Raw genomic sequence first — 19496 nt, forward strand, 5'->3', positions numbered from 1 at the left:
AAGTTTGTAACATGAGCCGAATTATTTGATAAAATTGCTCATCAAGGAAGGCTCCATGGGAATGATTCACGGAGATATTTTCAACAACTTATAGATGTTTTTGATTATTGTCGCATCAATGGTGTTTATCACAGTGATTTGAAGCCTGAAAATATTCTCCTGGACTCTCGGGGAACTTGAAAAATTAAGATTTTGGGTTGAATGCCTTTCCTCAGCAAAGATATGGATTGTTGCACACAACCTATGGAACACCAAATTATATAGCACCTGAGGTTCTTTGACGTGATGCATATGATGGTGCAACAACATAATACTTTATGTGTTAAATGGTCGGATGTCTTCCATTTGATGAGGCTGATCTTACGAGCCTATATAGAGAGATCAACACAACATATTTTTCTTGCCCAAACTGGTTCTCTGTTGATGCTCGATCCTTAATATCTATAATTATTGATCCATATCCCACATAAAAATGAGAGAAATCCAGGAAAATGAGTGGTTTAAGAAGAATTATATCCCTGTGAAGATTTATGAAGATGAGAACGTCAACTTGGATGATGTACTTGTAGTTTTTAATGATGCCGAGGAGAAACACGTAAGTGAGAAAAAAGACAAATGTCCATTGATGATGAATGCATTTGAGTTGATAACATTATCCCAAGGGCTTAATCTATCAACATTATTTGACATGCGATAGGATTATGTTAGTTGCCAAACACGGAGAGGTTCTCCCTCTATTTTTTTCTCTCTTCAAACCTTGTGCTGTTTCTACACACTTGGAAGCCTTCAATGGATCTCTTGGAATCTTGTGTTGTCTCTACACTAGCATTGTTATTTTATATATGGAGAAGAAGCAATGCAATGATATCGTGTTGGTACTTTGAGCGTTTCACAATGCAATGCATTCAACAATGTGCTATGTGTTTATTATTTGAGAGCATATTATTTATATTGTTGAGTAGTCTCACATGTGTTCCCACTTGTAATGTTACTTGGAGCTTTGGATTTGTCTTGGGGTCAGAGTGGAGAACAAGAAGCCTTCAAGTGGAACCCTTATATGAGGAAAACACATCATCATCTGTAAATTCCCATATGATCCTAATATTTCCTTGGGAATATTTTCTATTATATTCATATTATCATCGTAATATTTTCTATCATATTAATATTACTATCGTCGATTTTTGGTGTTATATCAATATTTTATCCCTACAAAGGCAAGGCATTTCTTGTGTATGCCCTTGAAAAAAGTGTCCCTCTTATAGTGTTTTATGTTATCGTTGTGGCTCTCCTTTTCATTGCAGAAGGTCTCGTAATATGGGTTAGCATCATAGAATATGCTTACTCTTATTTCAAGAGAAAATTATGATTCTCTTACTATGATGCCGAGAGAGAGTCTTCTATCATTTGGACCATACTTGATTTAAATATTGAGATATTATATTTGTTATATGTTATGATTGTGTACATGATTTTGTTCCTTAGGTGCCAATGCGTTATAATATGTTGATTGTCTATGCTGCAAACATGCAGAAGGCTTATGGTTTGGAATTTTGCATTTTGTTGACCCTAAAAGAGTATCAAAGGTGATCCATAACTAGAACTTGAACAAAATTGATGTTGAGCTCCATATTATTTTATCTATATAAATTGATGATTGAATCTAGACTTCTTATAATTCTTTGTATTTAAGTAGTTTCATGTTATAAAATATCCAAAAAGTTGCAAGAAAACCAGGTAATTTATGAAGAAAACACCTTGCTATTGATGTCAAAAGGGGAGGTAAGTAGAGGTTAGATGTGAACAAGGAGGATCACTATTTTTCCATAAATTCCAAAGGGAGAGATTGATGGCATTGATGGTAAAGGAGTAGAAGCAAGGCAAAGAAAAATGATTAACAAAGAAACAGAAGCAACAAGGGATGTAGCAGCATTGAAGGTATGCATTAGTAGCAAAGAAAAGGAGCAACAACACTTGATAAGGCATGGTGGTACATTGGAATGTTTGCATATGATTAATTTGTTATTGAACTATTGAAAACATAACAAAAGGGGCAAGAAATATCATGGCATAGTTGGTGCATGCAAATAGTTTGAGTCATGCTTGCATATGTTGTGTTGATGCTTGATCCTTGTGTTTATGACTTTGATAACTCATGATGAGCTGATGTAATGCAAGGTAAAAGCATAAAGGAGTTGTGATACATAAGTTAAAATGGTTGGATAATGTTGTAGAGATTTATTATTGAAGAATTTGTTGTGATTCTAAATTGTTGTTGAGCTGAATTGTTATGATGCAAGGCAAAGACAAGACTCCATGACATGAAAGGAAAAGCTCCATGACAACCAAACAAGACAAGACTCAAGGTTATCAAGGCAATGAATGAAGAAAAAATGGCTTTGATCATATATATGGCTTTGGACAGTAACTGTTGCATACATATAATTGCATTGCTTTCATATGTTATGTGCATATTGTTTGCATTAGAGAGTGCATCCACTGTGTGCATGTGTTGTAATGCTATAATGTTACTTTTGGAATTATTTTGATATTGGTGTACCTAATCATTATATATGGCTGAAATGATATGTGGTGGAGTACTTATTTATGTTCTAATATTAAAAATATGAAGAGCTTAGAAACAAATGAGTGGAAGGCAAAGAGTCGAGCATGTTCACTTCATATTCTTATGTGGAATACAAACAACCAGGAAAATATCTTTATAAAATATGTGATTTTGAAGGGAAAATGAGTTAGAGAGTTAGAGACTATGTGACAGTCGATTGAGGTGTTATGCAATAGTTATCGGTCACATATAAAACGAATGTAAAGAAGGTATGAAGGGAAGAAGAGGTAGAGATGAAGATGGAGATATGCAAAATTGATGACCATGTAAACCAACACATTGTTGTTTCTTGTTTGCATAAAGGGATTGTAGTCTACTTTCAAGTAGTGGCTTGATAAATATCAAGTTGGAGCCTATTGAGGTAGAAACCTCCTATGCATTTTAGCCTACATAAAATGTATTTATGGGAGTTGGAGCTTCCTTGGATGTTGCAGCTTGGAGAAAGTTGATGTAGTAGCCTCCTGTAGGTTGGAGCCCACAAAAAATTAGATGTGATAAGGGAATATGAGCTTGCCTTTGCATCACAACAATAACAAAAGCATGATTTTCTCCCTTTATCAGTTTCCACTTATATCTAGTGTCAATATGTGTTGTAATTATGATTTGATGTGATGTTTTGGTTTGCTTATTAATTATGTTCACTATGTATTGTAATTATGTTTTGATGTGATGTTTCGGTTTTCTTATCACTCATGTTCACATATTCAATCTCTTGGTCAATATTTGTTAAACTGCTCATTTAATATTTCAATTAATGAGTTTAAAGAAAAGAATTTTAATGTCCATGAATGAACTAAACTGATTCACCCCTCACCCCCCACCCTCTCAATTTAGTCAAGGTTTCATCACAACCCTGTATTGTCTCGAAAGACCTCCAAGATTCATGGACAAGCTCTCAAATATCCTAACCTTCCAACCATGTCCAATTGAATTTGAAGGCAAGACCTTTCCACATATTTTTGTCCATCCACTAAAGAATGATGGGTGCATGATCAGATAATCTAGCATCAGAGACCCATGATCACTGATAGCAAAAGGATTCCAATATATTTTCATGTATCATGAATCTATCCAGTCTCTTGCCAATATACTCTGACTCTTCGTGCCCATTGTTTCATTTAGGAGAAAGAGGCACTAATTTGATGTCCACTAAATTATTATCATAGAATAGATCCTTGAAAAATATCGCGAGAACATCCAATCAGCATTTTGATCCCCAACATTCCTCCCCATAAATGGTCAAGTTATATTCATCTGCCATAATCAACAAGCCGAATTTCAAAATACCACATGTGCCCATCCTTGGCTAGAAATCCTTTTGATTCTGGTATGGGGCATATATGTTGATTAAATTTATACGACAATTTTATCCATGCACATACCCAGATAATAAAATGTCTGTAAACATTTGTAGGTCTTTAAATCAACTAGGAAGGGTCCCAAGTAGCAATAATACCACCCGCTAAACCACATGATTCAATTGAAGCTAGACACCATCTAGGGAAATTGGACAGAGAATAATGCTTAGCACATTCCATAGAAGCCCTTGACTCCTAGATGAAAAATAATCTTCCACCCTACAAAGTGAATAATATGGCATAAGGATAATTTCCTGGAGGCATCCTCAATCTCAGGAATATTAAGGGAAAGGAAATTCATGATGGCACAATGTCAGCAACCATTCATGATTGTTGCGTGTGGAATCCCCCCCACAACATGTTTTGGGGCTTAAAGCCCAAGTTTAGACCATGTCCATTGTAAAGAATTTGGGATCTGTGGGTGCGGAGCACGAAGTCATAATAGAATCATAGGGTTGTTCACCCTTGTTTTTGTAATGTATTGTCAGCTTGAAAGATCTACCCATGGTCAGTGGACCATAGGATTGTATAAATAGAGCGAAGCTCTAAGTGTAGAAAAAAGTGAATAGAATCTAAGCATGATGAGTCTAATGAATTGATTGAGTGGAAGTGTAAGTTGTGTCTTTGGGTTGTAGAGTAGCAGAAGGCTCTGCAGTTGTGTGTGCAGAAGCCTAGTAGTCCACAACTAAGTGCACAAACTTCTGCAGCTGCGTGCGTAGGGAAGATTGAGTCTGTAACCGTGGGAAGAATTAATAAAAGATAAGTTATACCTTATTTCTATGTATCTTTTCCTGTTTTATGTACTATTGGGTATGAATTACAATTTTACTGTTTATTTGCTGTGCAAACTCTTATGAATGTGTTGTATAACTAAATATAACATAAGGCATCCATTTACACAAAGATAACTAATTGGTGTAAGAAGATAAGTCAGATCTTGGGTGTGACTTAGGGAAATAGTGCAAAGCACTGCTCTAGCAGCGTGGAAGCCCCACAGCCCCTAGTTAGGGATGCATGAAGGTGAGTATATTAGGGTGCGAAGGCCAATGAAGTGTGCAAACTAACCTGTGCGAAGTTGGACCAATTCAACCTCTCAGACATCTCAAGGGTGCGGAAACGTGGTTCCAACACCCCCCCATACTACTTCAGGTGAGACCTCAGTCTGTACTCTGCGGACTATTGCTGAAGGACTAGTAGTACATGGATTTGTTTGGCTAATTTACTTCGAACCTAGGTCAGGCCCCAACAATCCAACAAATGGTTTCGTTGTTGGGACTGGGATCTGCATAGAGATGTCTAATGTCATATCAATGGAATCCAACTAAGAAAGGAATTGAGGATTGGTTGGATAGGAAGATTCATGAGTTCACGACGCAGAGAGAACAAGAATCCACGATTATCAAAAGAAGAGTGGTTAGACTGCTACTTATACACAGAGATCCATGAAATTTTCTTTGCATATTTCCCTACTAAGCTATACGAGTGGATCACAAAGCTATCATATAGCCAAGGAACGTGCAAGCTCGACAGACCTATTGTTTGGACCACAAAATTGGTGTGCATATTGGAAGTATCATAGGATAAGATCACGCGCGCTATTGATCACTAGCTCGATCGAATTATAGGAGGATTCATCACTGAGTTCGCAGTAGATACGTCAGTCAGCTATAGAGAGGAAGAGTGACGCTTCTTCAAAGGACCGCGAGGTAAGTACATTAAGTCTTTGACACTTGGATTAAAATTCTACTGTGTGAAAAGCGGGTTATGTGAATAAATTGATGTTTGGGGCTACGCAAAGTGGGAGAATCTATAGAAATGAAGGTAGTGCAGAATTAGGAAATAGCCCCTTGATTTCAACTCCACGAGGGGATGGGGAAGAGCTTGCAAAGGTCTCACCAAGAAGTGCGATCAGTTTGATAAGGCAGAGGATTCCACACATACCACCCCCACCCACACCATCGCCAGTTTCACTCTCTTCACCCCAATCTTTGCCCATACCACTTCTTCCACCACCACGAATCAATATGGCAAGCATGATAAAGTTGCCAGTGTTCAAGGGAGTAGGAAATGAAGATTTGGACTAGTTTTGGTTTGTGATAAAAGTTGTATTGGAAGCGCAGGGGGCTACGAATGACAATATAAAGAAGGAAATGTTGGTCAGTGCTCTGCAGGATCACACACTAACCTGGTACATTAAGCATTCCAATGACAATCTGAATGCAGGGATCGCAAATATCCAGATTGCACTAAACAAAGAATTTAGCAAGTCGAAGTCAGAGGTGCAGTGGATCATTGGGTTCAAGGAAATCACAATGCTACCAGGTGAGATCCATTGGGAGTTGGATCAGAGACTGAAGTTCAAAATTCGTAAAGCTAACATGACACTAACAGATGGAAAATGCCACGAATGGTTTGTAGCATTGTTAACACCGCATCTAAGGAATGCGCTATCACAACAGAGGCTAACAACTCAAGCCAAAGCCTTGGATATCACGATGAGACTGCAGGAGACCTCAATACAGGATTCCAACTTGGGAGTTTAGTAGATTCATGTGCAGTTGAAAAACTTGTGCCTTGAGATGCAATGTTTGAAACAAGACAGGATAGCTCGCCCATATGTGTGCGGCAAGGTATGCTGTGTAAAGTGCAAGGGTCAAGGACATGACAAGGACCACTGCCCGGTGTTCATGAATTACCTCATGGGAGGAGGACCAATGCCATTGAGACCAAAGGCATAAGCAGGACCTAGCACAACACCTACATTGTGGTGCACGATTTATCAAATAGGAGGAAAGCATGCTACAGATAACTGGCATTTATTGCAGAAGTACGTGAAGAATTCACAGTAGTTGTTCTATAATTTCTATAAATCAGTGGGACATGATGAGTGCACTTGTAGAAGTTATGAGCTGATGATGGATCAAACTCCTACGTAAAGAGTTCAGGCTGAAACGCGGCACTTTGGCCAGAATGTAGGGATGGCGCGAACCGGATTTCAGGGGTGCGGACCAGGTTGAGGTGGAGGAGGACCCGAAAGAGGTCGCGAACAACTGATATGTTACAATTGCGGAGGGCCAGGACATTATGCCCATGATTGTATGAATGCAACGTGACCATCATGCTTGTATTGTACATTGTTTGATCATGAGATGGAGGATTTTCCCATGCTAATAGCGCAGCTGCACGATAAAGGACCGCTCCAACCTCCTCCAACTCAGAACCTGCAAATGATGAGGTCTGAGATGTGCGAGGGAGACCCTAATGTGAATATTGTGCTCCGAAGTGGAATTATGATAGGGGATGACAAAGGCAAGTAGCCTAAAGAGAGTACTTGGGTTCGCAAGGATCTGACGAACCAGAGTTTGATTTGGAGCGCGCTAAGGAAACCTTCATGGAAGCTAGGAAGAGCTTCGCTGATGCCTCCACTTTAGGAAGCAAAGACAGACCAGAGCTGGAAATGGACCCATCGACGCTCACAACGTTCCTAGAAACATGCATGAAGCTGCTACGTGACAGCAAGGTTGTAAAGGGGTTGCAGGAACTCATAAATAGATGCATTGGGACCGCGCTAGGAGAACTGTGTGTAGTCCAGAAGCTTGGAAAGCACATGACGAGGACGAGAAGGGAGATGAGATTGACCGTGTAGATTGGAGAATATGAGATGGAGCAAGTGATTATGGACCTAGGATCAGACATGAACGTTCTACTGAAGCAAACATGGGAGTGCATGGGAAGGCCTACGCTGCAATGGTCCCCTATCCATCTACAAATGGTGAACCAGTAAAAGATCCTACCTATGGGAAGATTGCAGGGGATCACAGTTGATATTGAAGGAGCGAGCGCATTCGCAGATTTTGAAGTGATAGAGATTGTTGATGACAGCTACCCCTACCTTGTGCTATTAGGAATAGATTGAGCCATTGACATGTATGGGGTGATAAATCTAAAGAAGTGGAAGATGGTTTTTGAAAAAAAGTCTCTACACATAGTTGTACCTTTGGACCCTGCAAAAGGTTCGCGCTACATAGAGCTAGTGCGCGACTATGAGAGCAACGACGACTTGGACTGCATCTACAAGATAACCACGCGAGAGCAAGACTAGGAAAATCCAACCATAGATGGACAAATCTCATGGGAGAGTGAAAGCTCCAGCACCTCAGATTCTAACGAAGAGATAGAGCGATGATAGAACTGGTTACATGAGGTAACCACGTTAAACTGTAACATGTTGATGAAATCGTTGCGCTGCATATCAACAGAGGTAAAGGATCTACCTACGTATGATGGGTTAAGTGAGGTGGATGACTTCTTGAACAGATTTGAAAGAGAGGTGCTGGAACAACAATGCTTCGAAGCTTTAAAATGGTATTGCACGCTACACCCACGAGGTGGTGGGGTACGCACCAAGCAAGCTTCAGGGACTGGCGTGAATGCAGGAGACTAATGCGCATGTAGTTTTGGAAACCTCATATGCGATTAAAAGACAAGTATGACGGACGAGATGATCCATGCACACACCTCACCAAGTGGACAAAGGTCTATGGGGAAGAGCCACAACTTGAGTGGGTACACCTGTTCTGTCATATCCTAGATATTATACCCATGAACTGGTATATAGAGATAGAGCTTCGCCATGGAACAAGCAAATGGGATATCTTGCGCGAAGGGTTCTTGTTAACCTTCAAATTTGAGGATCGTTGGTGGGATACTATTAATGACACGCTACAAGCAGTAAAAGTAGCTATCTTTAAAATACCCCAGAAGCCAATAGAAGTGATTCACCCTGAATGGACAACCCAGCTGAGCTGCGCGCTGGAGTGTTACAATGTGAATATTGAAGAAGATGACAAAGATCCGCAAAAAGTTAACATTCTAGAAACTAAAGGCTATCGTGAGGTTCAAGGACCATTGATTAAAGACCCTAACATAACCGCGCCACTAAAGACAAAGCAGGTGAAAATTGGTACAGAAGCTGAACCCAAGTACGCAATGCTTGACAATTACTAGGATGACGTGACAGTGGATAAAGCTGCTGAGTTACTCCGCGAGTACCAGGACTTATTCACCAACAAAATCACAAACTTAAAAGGAATAGTCAGAGATTTAGGAATGATGCAGATCATGTTAAAACCCAACACAAAGCCAGTTAAGAAAAGGCCTTACCACCTGAATCCAAAGTACAAAGAGAAGGTCCGCATAGAACTAGACAAGATGCTCACCGCTGGAATCATTGAGTCAGTGGAAGAATCTGATTGGTTATGCCATATGGTAGTGTAGGAAAAGAAGCAGAAGGGTGAGATAATAATATGCATGGACCTCAGAAAGTTGAGTGATGCATGTGTGCATGACCCATTCCCAACTCCATTCATAGGTGAAGTATTGGAAAATGTTGGCAGGCAAGAATTCTATTCTTTTACTGATGGGTTCTCAGGGTACCACTAGATCAAAATCGCGTCAGAAGATAAGAGTAAAACAACCTTCACGACTAAATGGGGCTGCTTTCAATACATCGTTATGCCATTTAGGTTGAAGAACATGCCCGCCATATTTCCGTGCATAGTTGTTGTAGCATTCAAAGAATATATCCACAAGTTCCTAGAGGTTTATCTAGATGATTGGACTGTATTTGGATTGGTTAAGCACCATGTAGCTAGCTTATGCTTGATGTTTGACACTTGCCGACGACACCAAATCGCGTTGAACCTCAAGAAGTGCACATTCCTTGTTCCCTTTGGGAACCTGTTGGGACATGTGGTTTGCAAACAGGGACTAATGGTAGACCCCATGAAGTTTGCAGTGATTTTTAATTTGGAAGTGCCGTGAAGTGTCAAACAACTGCGCGCTACCCTGGAACATATGGGGTACTACAGGAAATTCATCAAAAGCTATGCCCAGATCACCGCACCAATCGAGAAACTATTGAAAAAGGATGTCACATTCTGTTGGAATGATGATTGTATGAACAACCTAGATGTACTAAAAGAGAAATTGGCCTCTACACCAATCCTGGTCTTGCAAAAATCAGATGTGGAGTTTCATGTCCATGTTGACAAGCCGTGTATAGTGCTGGGAGTAGTACTAACACACGAGGGAGGAGAGGGCTTAGATCACCCTATCGCGTTCGCAAGTCACAGGTTATCTAAAGCTGAAAAGAACTATTCCATAACTGAACATGAGGGATTGGCTATGGTGTACGTGCTCCAAAAATATCGGCACTATTTTCTTAGGGGACACTACAAGATGTATACAGATCAATCCACCCATAAATACTTGGTCAATAAGCCTGTGTTGGGGGAGCGCATATGCAGGTGGCTCTTATTGTTTCAAGAATATGATTTTGAGGTCGTTGTGAAGCTTGGATGCCTGAACGCAGGACCAAATCACTTGTCACGAATTGAGACGGGAGAGGAACCTACTAGTTTGGAGGAAGCATGACCTGACGCACAACTCTTTGTTTTGGGCGTAGCAGATGGACACTTTAAAGATATAATCCACTTTTTGACAACGAGAACTGCGCCAAAAGAATACTCTGTCCAGAAGAAGAAGGAACTGGTGGTGCACACAGCAGATTTTTCTATCATCGCGGGCACCTATATAAGATGGGTAATGACGAGATAATGCGAAGGTATGTACTTGAATTCGAACGAAGTCAGATCCTCATGGAAGCACATGGGGATGCTGCAAGAGGACACTATGTAGGATGAGCAACCGCACAAAAGATTCTCCGCACAGGGTTGTGGTGGCCAACCCTTCATCAAAATTCAAAAGCACACTGTAAGGCCTATGATATATGTCAAAGAACAGGTAAACCATCGCGCAAGGATGAGATGCCTTTGAATCTGCAAATGAAACTGCAGCCCTTTGAAAAGTGGGTGATCAAATTTTTAGGACCTATCAAACTTCAAGGAAAGACGAGCACAAGATACATTATCACTGTGATCAAGTACCTGACTCATTGGGCAGAAGCACAGTCGGTCAAAGATTGCACAGCCGCCACGGCTGCAAAGTTTCTGTTTGAATAAGTATTAACTCGATTTGGATGTTCGAAGGTCTTGATGAGTGATCATGGTACACATTTCCTGAATGAAACAATCAGCAAGCTGACAAAATAGTTTCGGGTGTATCATTAGAAAAGAACACCGTATCACCCCCAAGCCAATGGGACAGTAGAAGCTTTTAACAAAATACTGGAGACTGCGTTGACCAAAGTATTCAACACACAGCGGAGTGATTGGGACCTGTGCGTACCTGCAGTACTATGGGCTTATAAGACAATGTGTAAAAAACTGACGGGACATACACCTTTCCAGTTGGTCTATGGTGTGGAAGCTTTCATGCCAATGGAGTATATTGTGCCTAGTATGCGCATCGTAGCGCTCATAGGTATGACGAACCGCAGGGCCCTGGAAGAGAGGCTCGCTAAGTTGGAGGAACTGGAAGAGGAACGGTTCCTAGCTGGCTTCCATCAGCAAGTACAAAAGCAATGTGAAAAGTCCTGGCATAATTGCCATATTAAGTTACGCACCTTCAAGCTAAATGATTTAGTGTTACTGTATGACAGTACGTTTGATAAATTCCTGGGAAAGTTTAGAATGCATTGGCTGGGACCATACATTGTTAATGAGGTCACAGATGAAGGTGCGATACAGCTGGTAAAGCTAAATGTAGAACCTTTCCCAAGCAAAGTGAATGGCAGTCGATTGAAGCCCTATACGGGTGGTCCAACTATCTGACTAGCCAGCAAAAGCACAGTCTTCGCGCTCCAAGTAGCCGGACGAAGGCGAGGGACTATAAACAGAGGCAGGGGATGCAGGAATACATGCAAGGAAGCAGTTCCGACATCGTAGTCTCAAAACAATGGGTACAGGAGATTTAGTAGGTAGTTGCTCAGTGCGTTGCTGACCTTGCAGCAGTTCGAGCAGAGTTGGGGGACTCCGTGCGAAGATCTTTGCACCGATAGAGTGACTCGAGGGCGAGTCACAATGTTTGTGTTGGGGGCCTGTTGGGCATGGAATCCCCCCCAAGGCATGTTTTGGGGCTTAAAGCCCAAGTTTTGACCAAGTCCATTGTAAAGACTCCGTGATTTGTGGGTGTGGAGCACGAAGTCATAATAGAGTCACAGGGTTGTCCGCCCTTGTTTTTGTAAGGTAATGTTGGCTTGAAAGATCTACCCATGGTCCACGGACCATGGGATTGTATAAATAGAGTGAGGCTCTAAGTGTAGAAAAAAGTGAATAGAATCTAAACATGATGAGTCTAAGGAATTGATTGAGTGGAAGTGTAAGTTGTGTCTTTGGGTTGTAGAATAGGAAAAGGCTTTGCAACTATGTGCGCAAAGGCCTAGTAGTCTGTAGCTAAGTTCGCAGACCACTATAGCTGAGTGCGCAGGGCAGATTGAGTCTATAATTATGCGAAGAATTAATAAAAGAGAAGTTATACCTTATTTCTGTGTATCTTTTCCTGTTTTATGTATTATTGTATATGAATTACAAGTTTACAATTTATTTGTTGTGCGAACTCTTATGAATATGCTGTATAACTAAATATAGCATAAGGCATCCATTTACGCAAAGATAACTAACTAGTGTAAGAAGATAAGTCAGATCACAGGCGTGACTTAGGGAAATAGTGCACAACGCTGATCCAGTAGCGCGAAAGCCCCACAACCGCTAGTTAGGGTTGCGCAAAGGCGAGTATATCACAGCGCGAAGGCCAGGGAAGTGTGAAAAGTAACCTGCACAAATTTGGACCAATTCAACCTCTCAGACATCTCGAGGGTATGGAAACCTGGTTCCAACATTCCCTCCATACTACTTTGGGTGAGACCTCAGTCCGTGCTCCACGGACTGTTACCAAAGGGGCTAGTAGTACAAGGATTTGTTTGGCTAATTAACTTTGAACCTGGGTCAGGCCCCAACAATCCAATAATGATCTCTGAGGGCTCGATTAGACACATAGTCTACAATGGGTATTTCACATAAATATTCATCACCCCCAAATTTCAATGTTTCGGCTTTCGAAGTCTGACATTTCCTTTAGCGATTCCCTTTCCCGCCCTTCCTACAGTTAGTGATATTCATAGCCGAACTGGGAATAATAATGGGGTTAGAATATAGCCCCAGGTCTTTATGGACATTGATGGGGACCAAATCCATATCTTAACATTATTAGAAACTCAGAGAGTTGACACAATGGAACACTTTATTAATTTAGGCCTAAGCCTGCATACTGACTCATTGCACATACATCACAATGTGTCCCATTATATAATGATGGGATCACTAGACTCGATCAACATAACAACATGGAAGGTAGAGTCTATGACTTAGCTACAACTCACTTACACTGGAAATCAATGACTTCTAGAACATCTCGTAACTCACATACATCTAAGAAGACAACTCAACAAACCTATCACATTACTAGACACTTCCATTTCTACATTATTCTAACATCCCCCCTTAATGGAGAAATGGATTTTCAACAATGCATAACAATGCCTGCTGGTCTGAGTCTCAACTAGGCTTACAAATATGACTTCATTTTAACTTTCTTTGCATCAACATATTGATGAAATTTCTTCTTCGACTTGCTTCTCCAAACTCTGACACTTTCAACCTGTTTAGTCTTCTTCTTACTCTAGATCATGAAGTATCTATATTTCTTCTTATTCCAACTCGGATGATACCAATCCATCTCAACTGCCTTTTTAACAAGTTCATTTTCATCATCACTAGTTTCCTGTTTACTTGGTTGTTGCCTCATCAATCCACAATAATTTTTTATTTCCTGTGGGCACCAATATATTAAAATAGCAGGAAATACTTCAAATGTTTCCTCCATTCATTCCATTTCCATATCATATGAATCATTCATTGATTTACCATTGTGCTCATTTTCAAGAGCCTTCACTATTCTGGGTGCTGCTTTGCGACTTGCATCAATTTGTTCAAAAGCTTTCTCAACCCATTCCTCAATAAAATTTATCTCGAAATCATAAAATATCAACATTTTCAAACTTGTTGGTTCCCTTAATTGCTACTATGGATTTGTCTTCATGTTCTTCTATCTCTGCTATTGTGATAAGATTGTCATTATGATTTTTTGTTGCTTCTACCATGATGGGTAGGGCATTAACCTCTTGGTCCTCTGAAGCAAACAACAATTTATCAATCAAATTCTTTTCAAATATAACCTACAATTCATTTTCATGAAACAAATATCCATCATCAAATTTTTCAAATTCCTCTTTAACATTAGTAACCATAGTTGTTGAATTCACCACCTCTACTTCAAAGAGGCTATTCACTTTCCTCAACTCATCTGCTGCCACTAAGTCCTCCAAAACTTTTCACTCACCAATCTCAGAATTTTTTTGTAGATCTGCTACTAAACCTCTGTCTTCATCTTTGTAAGCTTTCTCACCCCACTGCATATTGTACTTTGTTTCAAGAATATCCCAAACTTTTTTTGCATTATGTATTTCACCATATTCATCCAAAATACTAGAAAAGATATTATTGTCCAGTGCTGATATAATAAGAAATAATGCTACTGCACCTCTACTCTTATCTTGAGAAATTATAAAAGTTTCTTGAACAAATTCCCATAAATCTACTGAACCAAGCCCCTCCATTTTAATTTCCCGAGTTCAAAATTCTTACCTGAGAAAGATGGAAAAACTGGCATTAATCATTTCAATATTGCATCAGTTTCTTCAATTTCTTCATTGATTTGGCCCAATTCCTCATTTTGATCCTCATTTATAGTTTCTTTTGGCGGAAACATTCCAATTTTTTCTGCAGCTACTTCCCTTTGATTCTTTCGCCTTAATCGCTTCATTTCTATTTGGAACTGTTAATTCTCCTTTGTTGACCCATGACTAATATGCATGCTCCTTTTCACTTTTACATTTTGTTTGTCCACAATTAATTACAAATTCATGGGCAACTCACCAATCAATTATTTCCTCAACAAAACACGCTGTTACAAATTTTCATGTTTTCACCACACTTCCACAACTCTGATTTACACAATATTGCAAGATCATACACATAAACACAGAGAGTTAACACAATGAAACATATTATTAGTTCAGGCCTAACCCAGCACACTGACTTCATGCACATAAATTTTACCACATCTACAATACCCAAATAATTTTTCTCCACCATGCTTCCCCTTTGCTGCTCTTCACCCTTTTTTAATCAAATACACCTTTTTCATTTTAATTTACCTCATAGAAGTACTTCCACCAAAAAAATACCTGACATTTTTTATAACAATTTTTTTAACACTCTTCACCCCAAAAAAAATTCACAAAATTAACTGCTTATGTCTCCTTAAACCCACGCGCACAAAAAAAACTCAATTTTACTCCATAAAAACAACTTGGAACGTTTGGCTTGGCTTCCTTTAAAAATCAAATCATACCTTTGAGCAACACCAAGTCAAGAATATTGGTGAATAAATATTCACTTTCACTTGAATTGTAATGCATAAAACTTTCACTTCCATGTGAATTGTAATGCAGGCCCTCCAATGAAAATGATTACACTAATGATTACACTCTACAGGTGCTGGTTTAAAAACAATGATGCAACCAATTGACTGACTAGAACAACCCTTCCACCTCAGCTCCGTGGCTCATAAACAAATCTCCTCTTCACAGATTCCTGAGTCTGAATGTGGAGCGATTTGCTAACCTGCATGTGAAGTAGCGGGGCATATATAACCCAAATTCTGCATGGGATGTGGAGCAGCGACACATATATATAGCAGATTCTGCACGGGGTGAAACGAAACCCAAAAATTGACGAATGTTGCCTTTAGGCCCTAGCGAGTGTCTCAACGATGGCTATGGGTGTCCCACAGATCCACAAAAACCATGAACAGACACAAAGGCACCATCACGCTTCGGTTGCGTACACAAATCCACACATCCACAAGTTTTCACTGCTTTTCTGAAGTTGTGGGCAACGGCTCCAGCAACCACGGGCCCGTCTTTACAGCTAGCAATCTACACCCAAATCTGCAAGAGTCACGGGCAGGTCCAAGCACTGCACGAGTCACACAAAAAATTCTTTTGCAACACAAACTTCCCTCAAAAAAATCCTCTGTACCGAGTAAAAGGATCTCAGATCCAGATCCACGCACCCAATGCAATTCGGTGGCACTCTCACTAAACTAGGCTCATGCCCAAACACTCACAACATTCACACCTTCGGCCACCAATAGCAAACACGCAGATCCATTCATTAATTTCAGCTGCTAAAACACTGCATCAAGATGAAAACAATCCAGTTCGCACTTTCTGTAATAACACTTTCTTTTTACCAACACCAAACAACTTAAAATTTACCAAACAATCTTACAACAGTCACAGATCTTGGCCTCCTCGCTCTTAGATCTGAATCTCTCTAGATCTCCCCCTTTGGCTTTAATACCATATTAGAAAATCAGAAAGTTGACAAAATGGAACATTTTATTAATTCAGGCCTAAGCCTGTGTATTGACTCATTGCACATACATCACAATGTGTCCCATTATATAATGATGGGATCACTAGACTCATCACATAACAACATGGAAGATAGAGTCTATGACTCAACTACAACTCACTTACACTAGAAATCAATGACTTCTAAAAACATCTCGTAACTCACATACATCTAAAAAACAACTCAACAAACCTATCACATTACTCGACACTTCCATTTCTACATTATTATAACAAACATTTCCTTTAACGATCCCCTTTCGCACGCTCTTTCCCACCCTTCTTACGGGTAGTGGTATTCATAGCTGAACCGGGACTAATAATGGGGTTATAAGATAGCCCCGGGTCTTTATAAAGAGTGATGGGGACCAAGTCCATATCCTGATTGTGCATAAGTAATTCAATGCCACTCCTTTATGGACAGTGATGGGGATGGGGACCAAGTCCATATCCTGATTGTGCATAAGTAATTCAATGCCACTCCCAATCGAATTCCTGGGATGAGCCAACCAGACAGAGGAGTTCCTAAGTCCACAAAAGGGATTCGCCTGTTGTAAGCCGGATAGGTAGATGGTCCATCGTTTAGCGGAGGGGGAAGAGAAACACCGCGTAATCATTGGGGTGAATGAAAAGTAGGTTGGGCATAGTAAGATTAACGTCCAGACCGGTGGGAGTAGGGCATCTGGAAAGGCCAATATGGCGATTTGAGGGCTTCGACTGTATCAACAGAATTTTAATGATATACAGGATTCCAGGGCCTTGCCAACACCACCAGACGAGGATGGCTGTGCAGAGAAAGATGGAAGTAAATTAGGTGATTCACGACTATAAAGGAGCCGCCTACTAGGAATCTCCAACAAGAAATTGAAACCGACGTACCATCAGACTCCTACCCTTTACCCAAGGAGTACCGGGCTATTTACGATATAAGTGGAGAGGAAATAAGAATATAAAATGTATCCAGGTTGATAGCTGCCATCACAGGACAAAGTGTATTGATATGTTGGGATAGTAAATGCAGCTAAATAAGACCAGCGCCATTTGAAATGCAAAATCGCGCCCAGACACTTATAGCACACACAATCGGTAACTTCAATCACTTATAACCTCTCGAGTCGATATTGTTATCCGTGAAATAAATTTACTCCGCCATCAACGTTCTCGTCTAGTGAAATTCACATACAGGGCAATAGAAATCCTTCCAATGTGCACCAGAATTAGAGCTCCAATGTTCAACGGCAATTTTTACGTTCCGGAACCAAAACCCTGCATCCAAATGCAATCATTTCTAACAGTACTCCATTTTTCCGACTTCAAACACCCTGCTTCGAGCTCCCATTTCCCTGCTTCAAGTCCCAGCTCCCCGCCAAGTTCCCAGCTCTTCCTTCCTTTTTCCAAATTTACCGTTATCTTACCGTAAAAGGAAAATCCTAATTACCGTTATATTACTACAACAGAAAAGTCCCTAATTACCGTTATCGTACGGTAATAGAAAAATTTGGAATCCGTAAGATTACCGTTATCGTACGGTAATAGAAAAGTTTGAAACCCTTAAGATTACCGTTATCTTCATGTGATTGCAATGTTAGTTGCACTAACCGTCAATAATCACTTCTTATCAAAAAGCACTTGGCATTCTATAAAGTCTATCATCTCGCTTGAATAACTCTGGCGTTATGCAAATAAAAATCTAAGTACCATCCATGGATAATTTTTTTTGGATAAATTGTATGCCATTATGCTACTAATGGACAACAACATGTGAGTGGAAAATGGTGTCAATTACTTTAACATCATTGATTATTGCCATACAAATTATTGTTGGAAGTTTATTCTCACAAAAATTATTGTTGAAACTTTCCCTGAATGGCCATGATTCCTTTGCAAGTGGACGTATGCCAATTCACTTGTGAAAGTGATCACTGTTTTCAAATCAGCTGTATAATTTTACTACCTTGCCTAGAAAAACGTTTTTCTCTCCTGTGATTATGATACTCGGTGTAGTTTGATGAGGGGTTTTAGCATTAAAAATAGGTAAATATTTAAATATTTTAAATTGTTTTATAGGTGAAAGTGGTGAGAGTAAAGTTTTTTAGTGCATTTTATTTGAGCATCTATTACACTAAAAATAAATTTATATAATTTTCAAAGAATAAATGTCAATAAACATTAAACACTTATTTTATCACATATATCACATTTCTAAGATTAAAACACCTAAAAAATAATTAAATCATAATTTTATAGTTGAATTGAGGCTTCTGTGATCTATAATAGTTGAAAGAATAACTTCGGCGTAAATCACATGTAGACAGACATTGGTCGATCACATGTAGACAGACATTGGTCGACACGTTTCGAACCAACTAGTGTGGTTCATCATCACGTTCAACTTGTCCTGACGATGAACCATACTAGTTGGTTCAAAACGCTTCGACAAATGTCTGTCTACTGAGATTTACGCAGAAGTTATTCTTTCAATCATAACTTTATTTTAAATAATTATATTAATTATAAAAATATATATATTTATGAGTTGAATATATATACATTTAAAAGAACATGTAACAATATTGTTTACTATGAAGATTCACCAAAATTTTTCCATAGAAATTTTTAACTTATAAATAAGCTTTGTTACAGTGCCATAGTTTTTTCATATCACATCATGCCCAACATCCATAACACATTTTTATATTACATTTTTAAAATTAATTAGTTTAATTAAAAGTACAGAAAAGGCCTAACTATTTTTGAGATAAATCTCAATCTAACTACTATCAAGAATATTCTAGAATATTTTGGTAAGGTTAAATCCCTACCATCCACTTAATAATTATTAACAGTTAAATTAAAATTCCAAAAACTTTATTTCAAAATAAATACTAGTCATATAATTAAAAAACGATAATTTATATTTATTAATAAATGCATGCTTTTTCATTATTATTATATTAACAACACTTCTTTTTATAAATACTATTACATAATAGTTTTTTATTATATATCAGAA

Source organism: Pinus tabuliformis, chromosome 6, assembly GCF_031772625.1.
Source record: "Pinus tabuliformis cultivar Carrire ecotype Pingquan chromosome 6, CPIR1, whole genome shotgun sequence".
Taxonomy (NCBI): domain Eukaryota; kingdom Viridiplantae; phylum Streptophyta; class Pinopsida; order Pinales; family Pinaceae; genus Pinus; species Pinus tabuliformis.